The sequence below is a fragment of the Sarcophilus harrisii genome, chromosome 5 (assembly GCF_902635505.1).
Source record: "Sarcophilus harrisii chromosome 5, mSarHar1.11, whole genome shotgun sequence".
NCBI lineage: Eukaryota > Metazoa > Chordata > Mammalia > Dasyuromorphia > Dasyuridae > Sarcophilus > Sarcophilus harrisii.
This window is the reverse complement of record NC_045430.1, coordinates 178857252-178865013: the sequence shown is the minus strand read 5'-3', so window position 1 is coordinate 178865013 and position 7762 is coordinate 178857252. Positions and strand designations below refer to the sequence as shown.

At 35.5% G+C, this 7762-nt stretch overlaps 1 pseudogene; it reads right to left on the bottom strand.

The window, feature by feature from the left end:
- Positions 1–236: 236 nt before the first annotated feature.
- On the bottom strand, positions 237–1129 carry LOC100917876 (annotated as a pseudogene).
- Between the last annotated feature and the right edge of the window lie 6633 nt (positions 1130–7762).

The following is a 7762-nucleotide window of genomic DNA, read 5'->3' as shown; positions in this document are numbered from 1 at the left end:
TATTAATTAAGTTAGTTAATAACTAATAATCAATAAATTGATGGTCAGTGGTTTCAATAACCAAAGACAAAGGTATGAGGATCACTGAATGGTTAAATACCTTTGAAAAAGGGTTGCTCCTGACAAGATCAAAATCAACCATAATTGGTTAACATTTAATTAGTGGGTGGAATGTGTAAATTTTAGAATAAGGTAGACAAAAGCTAGAAGTCTGGTTAATTGTCAACTCCTTCTCCTTAGGTTCCATCTCCTTGGGTTGTTCAAAATCCACAAAGTCAAGTTCTCTCTTAGGAACTGCATTTTAATGTGATTCTTCACCTAATATATTAAGTTCAGCAATGGCCTCATCAAAAATGGGCTTTACAACAGAACAAGTTTTCTCTAAAGAGTTCAGTATTTCATTAAAAAAAAACCTCAAAGAAATTTAGAGTCAGAGCCAGTCTTAGAGGATACAATGACTGCATCTTCTCTCTGCTGCTTTTAAAATGCTTCTTGATATGGTTGTTGTCATGTCATCATCACCAGCAGCAAACTCAACTAAATAATGATAGAAGTTTCCTTTCATTTTCAAATAGAAAACTTTGCTTTCTGTTTTGAAGCATTAGGAATCAAAAACTTCTCCAAGAGAGACAATACATCATTGCAGATATCTCTTAATTCTGTCTCAGTTTTCTCTCTGTATTCTTAGGCCATCTGTTGTTTTTTCTTAGCATTTCCTGCCTTTTGCTCAAATTTGAAACAACCTTCCAAAATGATTTCTGAGTTCTTGTGATATTTTTGAACAGAGAAAAAATTCTTGTCCTCATTGAACAACTCAACTCCTTGCTCTGTTATAGACTTTATTCAAGCTGCCCTGTCATCATATCTCTCAGCATGCTCAACTAATTTGGCCTTCTGCACTACCCCATTTTTAACTATGACAGAGTATTTTGAGCCTGCAATGCTAGGAGCAGACAAATGGAGTTTCAGTGATCTCTGGGCATCAGCAATGACTTACTATGCTGTTAGCTAATTTAAATAAAATTTGCCCAACTATGATTTTGTCTGGGAATGACTAAGAAAAAAACATCTTATAAAGGAAAAACCACGGCCAGTAAGAATGGGGAGAAGAGGAGCAGCTATACGACATAACATATCATTCTAATATAACTATAGCATACCTAAATAAGAGCCTAGGACATGGTTGTAAAGATAGAGTAACGATGTGGATCCCTGAATAATTGACAGCTATGCAGAAGGGTTAAATATGGGAAATAGTTAGATATGGGAAATAAATATGGGAAAGACAAAGCAGATTTCAAACTAGGAATCACAAATAAGTCCAAGAGGGCAGGAAAACATAGGTGAAAATCAGGGTTCCAGCTACAAGATTCAGTGCTAGGCAAAACAACAAATGGTCTAAAATTTTCATGATATCTGGTCTTAAAAGTCCATTCAAATTTTAAATCCAGCCATTGTTTCATGAACCCTACCTTTCAGCCTCACTAAAATTCTCATTAACTGGAGAGTTACCATCACAGCCACCACATATACTAGCTTTCAGGAATCTCTGAAGTAAATAAACTATTCTTACCCTTGAAATCAGGGGGAATAACTCTAGACTTGATGGATTATATTAATGAAAGGCTTCCACCAACCTCCAGATAGTTCTTAAGCTTTCTTGTGTCATGGATCCTTTTGGCAATCTGGTAAAACCTATGGATGTTTCAGAAAAAAAGTCTTTAAATGAAAAAATTAAAATATGTAAGATTACAAAGGAGATCAATTTCACTAAAATATAGCTATCAAAAAAATTTAAATTAATAAACTTATCAATGAAGAACCCCTGTTCTGGAACATAAAGGTTATAGACTGACAATAGACTGATATTCTTATTCCCTTGTCACCAAGTACTTATATCAGGGAGACTTCAGAATTTTCTTTAGTAATAATTCATCCCGTCCTTCTGCCATTACTGGACATAGGTACACAACACACATACAAAACTATATTCTCAAGAACTACAAATAATGTTTTCCCACATAAAAAATAATTTGACTTTGTTAAATCCCTTATAATTGGTTTTAAATGTTTATCTCCTATTTCTCCTGAATCTTTTAAATTAAACTTTCTGTTTAGTTCTGGTATCTTCATCATAAATACCTAAACTTAATTCATTAAATATCCAATTTTTTTCAATACAGTATTATATTCAGCCTTTCTGGGTAAGTTATTCTTGCTTACAAACCCAGCTCCTTTGTTCTTTGGAACATAATGTTCTATGTCCCTTTTAAGGTAAAAGTTGCTAAATCTCGTGTTATCCTGACTGTAGCTCCACAGTATTTAAATTGTGGGTTTTTTAGTTGCTTGTAGGACTTTCTCCTTTTCAGAGAGCTCTGAAACTTGGCTATAATGTTCTCGTGAATATTCAGCTTGCAATCTCTTTCAGATGGTTATTGTGGATTTTCTTCTATTTTACTCTCTTGTTCTAAAGCCTCAAGTCAATTTTCCTTAAAAATTTCTTGAAGAATAGTGTCTATATTCTTTTTTAAAAAAATTCATAACTTTCAAGTACAATTTTACATTTGACCTGTACTCAAGGTCAATTATTTTTCTAATAAGATGTTTCACATTCTCTTCTATTTGTTTATTAAAACTTTTTTTTGTTTATTATTTCTTTGTGTCTTGTGATATCATTAACTTTCCCTCACCAATTCTAATTTTTAAAGAATGATTTTCTTCCATAAGTTTTTGGATCGCTTTTTCCAGATGTTCCACAGAAATCAAATCATTTGCCAAATTTTTTTCTTATCTTCATAATGTCTTTTACATGAGTATTCTCTCTACTCACACTACTATCACTCACTGTTTCTCATTTAGACTACTGCAGTAGTTTTTTAATTGATATCCTAGGCACCAAACTATACTTCAAAAAGTTGCCAAATTGATATGTCTAAAAAACAGATTTGGCAATCTTGTTTAAAAATCTCCAGGTACCAATTAGTATGAATAATGAATCCCTTGAAGTGATCAACCAACCACTCAGTCAGGAAACATTTATTAAGTGCCTATTACATACCAGGTACTGTGCTAAGTGTTGGAGATATAAAAAGAGATAAAATATGGTAACTGCCCTCAGAAAGCTTACAATCTAATGGAGGAGATAATATGTAAGCAAATATGTACAAAGCAAACTATATTTTACAGGATAAATAAAAAAAATAACTAACAAAAGGAAAGGCACTAGAATTGAGAAGGATTGAGGAAACATCCTGAAGAAGATTTAAAGGAAACCAGGCAAGTCAGTAGTCAGAGGGAAGGAGGAAGGGTGGGAAACAACCAGAGCAAATGCCTAAAACCAAAGCAGAGAGATGAAGTGCCTTGTTTATGGAACAACAAGGAGGTTCATGTTACTGAATCAAAGAATACTTGTGAGGAACTAAGATATAAGGTATGAGAAATTTTGTTATAAAGTTATGAAGGGCTTTGAATGCCAAATAGAACATTTAGTATTTTAAGTTAGAAACAATAGGGAACCAGTAGATTTTATTGAATGAGTGTGATGGGTAGTGACATACTCAGACATGCACTTTAGGAATATCACGTTAGTGACTGAAAGAAAGATAGATTGGAATAGGGAGCAACTTGAGGCAGGCAGACCCACCAGCAGGTTATTGCAATAATCCAGGTGTGTAGTGATGAGGACCTGTAGAGTGGTGCAGTGGCAGAAGAGAGAAGGGGACTCACAACAGAGTGGGTTTGGTAGGGAGTAAGAGAAAATGAGCAATCCAAGATGTCTCCTACATTACAAATCTGAAGGATTAGGAATATGGTGCTATCCTCTATAATAAAAGAGAACATGGTGGGAGAGTGAAATTAAATGGGTCATTCGTTTTGAGCTGCCTGATAGGCAGTTGGAGATGTGAGATTGGAGGCCTGCAAAGTCTAGAGCACAATAGGCAAATCCCAAGAATCAGCAGCATTGAGATGGCAATTACAATTTTGGGAGCTGATGAAATCACCAAGTAAAGCATTTAGAGCAAAAGAGAAGAGGTTCTACAACACAATCTCTGGGACACCTCTGATTGGAGGATGAAATCTGGAAGAGGGTCCAGGAAAAGACATAAAGAATGGTTAGATGATTAGAAGAACCAGAATAAAGTAACTTTCAAAGGCTGCAGAGAGATCCAAGCAGAATAAAAATTGAGAAAAGTTCATTGGATCTGGCAACTAAGAGATCATTAGTAACTTTGGAAAGAGCACCTTTAGTGTAAGGATAAGGTTGGGAACCAGATTGTAAAGGGTTAAGAAGAGAGTGAGAAGAGAGAAAGAGGAAACATTTATTACAGACAGCTTTTTCAAGATGTTTATCTATAACGTGCAGAGACATAAGATATAGTTACATATCTGTTTTAAAAAATATAGCATATGTCACATGTATTTGAATGTATACTATTTGAAATTATAATATGACAATTGGTTCTAACCCAGTGAAAATATATAGTGTGAATTTTAATAATGTATCTAATTCAGAAGGGGATTCATTATTTGTGCTAATTGGACTTAGCCATTCAAATTTATATTGATTTCTAAAAGCTCTGAAAATCTGGTTCCAGTATACATTTCCATGTTATTGCGCATAACCCCACCCATTCCATTCTAGTTTAACTGAACTATTTTCTGGCTAACTTACATGATGCCATTTGCCTAAGCCTGATTCAGACTAGTCTCTGGATAATTTCAATCCAAAATTGGAAGGAAATGAGATGTTCATAATTCATCTCACAGTTAACCAAAGATTTACTTAGCTAGAGCAGAGGGAAGATATTCAGTGCAGAGAAAGAATGTCTATCCAGGATATAATCTGGGTTCAACTAAGTGTACTTTCCAGTGTAGGTGTTGGTTATTCCACTATTATGTGATAAGAGGCCTGAGAAAGACCTCCATCTCTTTATGTGTTCGCAGTTTTGTACCCAAGTAACCAGAAAAATATATATATATATAATAACCCCAGCCTTAGTGATCAATTAAATAGTGAGGATAGTGACAATAATTTTTAAGGAAAAATCAATCTGACTTAGGGGGAAAGGAGCTTAGGTGCCATATTGCTTGGTGGGAGTCTTCATGTCCTTGGGATAGACATCCCCTTAATTCACTGACAGGTTTAAGGCTCACTACCCTCAATCCAGTTTGATCAGCCAAGACAGTTTACCAGAGTGTGGCCACTGTGCATGCTCTTAGAGCTACAATTGGATGAGAGGGGTGAATACCAAAGGCAAATGAGCAGCACTGAAAAGGTCTCAGTAAGCCCTCACAACATAGGTGCTAGTCCTCTCTAAACACTTTGGGGTATTAGTCCTATTGTAAATCTTGCTGGGTTCAAGGGTACATGTAATTTAATAGCTTTTGGTGTATAGTTGCATATTGCTTTCTAGAATGGGTGGACCAGCTCCTTGATTTAGCTTTTTTGTAAAACCATAAAAATTTTAAATTGGAAAGGATATTAATTATCTATGATCCACAAAAGAAAAGAATCTCTATTATGCCATTCCAAACATAGCCCTGCAACCTATGCTTGAAGATCTCCTAGGAGTCTTTTCTCTTGAGGCATCCCCAGCACTGGAGGCCACCCATTCTGCTTTAAAATACGTCCAATTGTTAGGAAACATTTTCGTGATATGAAAATTTTCCAAAGCAGAATGGGCGAATGAAAACAATTTGTTCCAGGAGCCAAGGTGACTGAAGCAAATGTGCTTAGAACTTGGCCATACATGGTAAATGCCAAGGTCAACCACTGCTTCCTGGGCCATTACCAGTGATTTTGACTTTTGTTGTGCCATTGGATTTTGGTGACTCAGAAAGAGAGAAAGAGACTGGTAACTTTGTGCAACTCTGCCTCACTTAAAAATCCAATTCATGCTCAAGTCAAAATCCATAATGTCATTGGTCTCCCAAAAATGAAAAATGAACAGCAGAGAGCTAGGGATTTGAAGTTTCAAAAATGAGATCTGAGAGCATTCCAGGCATGGAGATTTGCAAAAATATGAAGGTAGCAGATGGAATATTGCATACAGGGAATAATAGCAAGCTGGACAGTTTGGCCAGAATATTGATTATGTGAGGAGTAATAAAATCAGTCTAGAAAATATATTCTGTATTGGAGCCAAATGCCAAACTGAAAAATTTGTAAAGTTTCTTGTGCAGAGGAGTGATTTGGTCAAGTGTACCAATTTGACAATTGTGTGGAAGATGAGTTACAGAGAGGAAAGACTGAAGATAGGGAAATCAGTGAGGAGGCTATTGAAGCTTTACAGGTAAGAAGCGAAAAGGTCCTCATCAAAGTTTTGCCTTAATGAATGGGAAGAAGTAAATGTATTTAAGAGCTATTATAGAGATAAAATCAATAAAACTTGGAAGCTGATTGGGTTAAAAAAATATGAAGGATGATATTATCGTTGAGAATGACACTGAAGCTATAAATTTATATGACTGGAAGTTTACCTATTCCCTCAAAAGAACAGGAAGTTAAAAAGAGAGATGATTTTTAAGAGAAAATATGAGCTCCAACTCAGACATGTTGAGTTTTAAGCTGCCTTTTGGACTTGAAAGTGTCTTTTGGGAAGTTGGGAATTCAAGATTTGAATTCAGAAAAGAGAAGAAGGCTGAATATGTAATTTTGGAATCACTGAACCTGTGACAGCTGATGAGCTCAACAAGAGAGAAGGTGCAGAGAGAAAGGGAAGAGAAAGCCTAGCACAGAGCCCCGAGATATACCCACATGGGCCATGGTTGAAGATTCAGTAAAGGAGACTGAGGAACAATCAAGCAATTAGGAAGAAAACTAAGAGCATAATATCATAAAATCCCACATAGGAAAGAATATGCAAGAGGAACAGAAAATCAACAGCATCAAAAGTAACAAAGAGAATAAAAAAAAAAACAATCATCAGATTTAGCAATTAAGAAATTATCCATAATCTTGAAAAGAGCAGCTTTAGTCCAGTGGTGTGATTGGAAATCAAACTATAAGAGAATAAGAAGGTGAAGAAGTGGAGACAATGGGTGTAGATGCCTTTTTGCTAGGAGTTTGGCTATGGAAAACAGATGCGAGATAAGAGTATGATAGAATAAAGTGATGTGAGATTATCAGGATATGTTTGTAGACAAAAGGGAAATCAGTGTATAAAAAAAAATTAGAGAAAAAAAGGATCAAAAGGAGGCAGAAGTTCCTGACAAGAAGATTCCACTTGGGATAAGATCTATCTTTGTGGCAAAGAATTTTGGGAAGTATGGTAATATCACAGAGGCTCTGTTAAATCACACAGTGATGAGTTAAGTACTTATTTTGTGTCAGGCATTTTACTAAGCAATGAGGAAACTGAGAAATTAAAGAGATAATTCCTGCCTTCAAGGAGTTCACAATGTAATGGGGAAGGCAACATGCAAACAAACACATACAAACAAGCTGGATACAGTTCAACAGGAATAATCATCAGAGGGAAGCACTAGAATTAAGAAAGATTGGGAAAGTCAGAGGTAAAGATGAGGAGGGACAGTATTTCATGCATGAGAAACAGCTGATAAAAATGTCCGGAGCAGAAAGATAAAGTCTTGTTCAAAGAATACTGAAATACCCAGCATCATTTGATCAGAAAGTACATGAAAATGGGAGGAAAAAACATATGGTATAGGAGAACTAGAAAGATGGGGGGGGGGGAGAGATGGGGGATTCTAATATAATGGACTTTAAAAAATAAAATAAAAACGAAAGATTATAATGGAC